Source organism: Sapajus apella, unplaced genomic scaffold, assembly GCF_009761245.1.
Source record: "Sapajus apella isolate SASKATOON/1434 unplaced genomic scaffold, GSC_monkey_1.0 scaffold97, whole genome shotgun sequence".
Taxonomy (NCBI): Eukaryota; Metazoa; Chordata; class Mammalia; order Primates; family Cebidae; genus Sapajus; species Sapajus apella.
Genome location: NW_022437037.1, coordinates 6,241,355 through 6,244,318, shown reverse-complemented (window position 1 = coordinate 6,244,318; position 2,964 = coordinate 6,241,355).

Genomic DNA, 2,964 nt, shown 5'->3' with positions numbered 1-2,964 from the left:
GCCTGTAATCCCAGCACTTTTGGAGGCCGAGGCGGGTGGATCACGAGGTCAAGAGATCGAGACCATCCTGGTCAACATGGTGAAACCCCGTCTCTACTAAAAATACAAAAAATTAGCTGGGCATGGTGGCGCGTGCCTGTAATCCCAGCGACTCAGGAGGCTGGGGCAGGAGAATTGCCTGAACCCAGGAGGCGGAGGTTGCAGTGAGCCGAGATCGTGCCATTGCACTCCAGCCTGGGTAACAAGAGTGAAACTCCGTCTCAAAAAAAAAAAAAAAAAAGATAGGCTCTTGCTCTGTCACTTGGGCTGGAATGCAGTGGCATGATCACAGCTCACTGCAACCTTGACATCCGGCTCAAGCGATCCTCCCACCCAGTCACCCCTGTAGCTGGGACTACAGGCCCAGGCCACCATACCTGACTTTTTTTTTTTTTTTTGTAGAGATGATCTTGCCATATTTCCCAGGCTGGTCTCAAACTCCTGGACTCAGGCGCTCCTCCCACCTCGGTCTCCCAAAGTGCTAGGATTGCAGGCATGAGCCACCATGCCTAGCCGACACATACATTTGTAACAGATACTATCAGTCCCCTTTCCATTAAGATTATGGCAATACATATCCACCAGTAATAAATGTGAGAGTCAGCAATCCCTCTGCAACTCCAGATGTGTTCAAATTTCTAATTCTTTTTTTTTTTAAAGATGGGGTTTCTCCATGATGGCCAGGCTGGTCTTGAACTCCTGACCTCAGGTGATCCACCCACCTCGGCCTCCCAAAGTGCTAGGATTACAGGCGTGAGCCACCACGCCTGGCCTCAACTTTTCTAATTCTTTCACAGTCCAGTGGGTAAAAATCATATCTCATGATTTAAATCTGTATGTTCCTGATGTATAGGACTCAAATCAATCAATCGCTCCCTCTATGGTTTTCTAGATTTTAACAGGCCTCACGTTTCCATACTGCCCCAGCACACTGAAGTTACACAAATATTTTCCTAAGCTTTCTTCTATTATGATTAGCGCTTCATTTTATACTTAGCTCTTTAATCCATTAATCCATCTTGAATTTATTTTTGCATACAATATTAGAATAATTATTTTTTTCCAACCAGATAGCAACTCTGCTTATTAGGAATCTTCTTTTGCTCAATTAAAATGCCATTTTTAGCAAGTGTAAATTTTCCACATATACTTGTAATGTTTTCTAGATTTTCAATAATTTTTCAATGATTTAACTCTATGGCAATGCTGCCATTTTGATTATTATAGCTTTATGGTAAGTTTTAATATCTGGTGAAGAAAGTTCCCTCTTGGCCTGGCACGGCGGCTCACGCCTGTAATCCCAGCACTTTGGGAGGCCAAGGTGGGTAGATCACCTGAGGTCAGGAGTTCAAGACCAGCCTGGCCATCATGGTGAAACCCCATCTTTAAAAAAAAAAAAAAGAAAGAAAGAAAGTCCCCTCTCATTCAACTTAAAAAAAAAAAATTAGCAGTCTTTGCATATTTTTCCTCCCAATTAAAATTTAAAATCATTTTTGTCATTTTTTCAAAGCTTGGTTTTCTTGCCAGAATTGTATTAAATCTATCTAAAATATCTATTAAAATAGATATTTTTATGTCTTCTACCCAGATATTTTTTTCAGGATTTTTTTTAGGGTGGGAGTCTTTTGGTATTTTTTAAAATTTTATTTATTTTGAGACGGAGTCTCACTCAGCCACCCAGGTTGGAGTGCAGTGGTGTGAGCTCAGCTCACTGCAATCTCTGCCTCCAAAGTTCAAGCAATTCTCCTGCCTCAGCCTCCCAAGTAGCTAGAATTACAGGCATGTACCACCATGCCCGGATACTTTTTGTATTTTTAGTAGAGACGGGGTTTCACGAGGTTGGCCAGGCTGGTTTTGAACTCCTGACCTCCAGTGATCCACTCGCCTCAGCCTCCCAAATTTCTGGGATTACAGGCATAAGCCACCACACCTGGCCTTTTGGTAACTTTAAAAAATCATTTTCTTAATTTGGTTTCCAGGCATTTTTGCTAAGTTATTCCTAAATTTTACTGTTATCACTATTATAAGTTGAATTTTAAATTTTTCCAAGTTTATGTGGCTATTACAATTGCTTTTGTGTATTTATTTTATATCCAAGCACTTTACTGAGCTATCTCTCTTAACTATTCCATGTTTTTTAATTGACTTTTAGATAGTCTAGGTAAATCATTTTGTCCCTTCTAATTTTTTTTTTTTTTTTTTGAGACGGAGTTTCGCTCTTGTTACCCAGGCTGGAGTGCAATGGCGCGATCTCGGCTCACCACAACCTCCGCCTCCTGGGTTCAGGCAATTCTCCTGCCTCAGCCTCCCGAGTAGCCAGGACTACAGGCACGCGCCACCATGCCCAGCTAATTTTTTGTATTTTTTAGTAGAGACGGGGTTTCACCATGTTGACCAGGATGGTCTCGATCTCTTGACCTCATGATCCACCCGCCTCAGCCTCCCAAAGTGCTGGGATTACAGGCGTGAGCCACCGCGCCTGGCCTCTAATTTTCATACTACAAATTTCACTTTTTTATGTTTTGCATTAGCTGGAACTTCACAACAATATCAAATAATACAGACACTCGGGGGCATGCATGTCATGATCCTGGTTTTAATTCCTTTTAGTAGTTTTGATAATTTCCCACTTACTTTGCTGTTGGTTTGAGTACCAGCTTTGGCATCACTGGGAAGCTCATTAGAAATCTAGAACCTGGGGGCCGGGCGCGGTGGCTCACGCCTGTAATCCCAGCACTTTGGGAGGCCGAGGCGGGTGGATCATCAGGTCAAGAGATCGAGACCATCCTGGTCAATATGGTGAAACCCCGTCTCTACTAAAAATACAAAACATTAGCTGGGCATGGTGGTGCGTGCCTGTAATCCCAGCTACTCAGGAGGCTCAGGCAATTCTTCTGCCTCAGCCTCCTGAGTAGCTGGGATTAC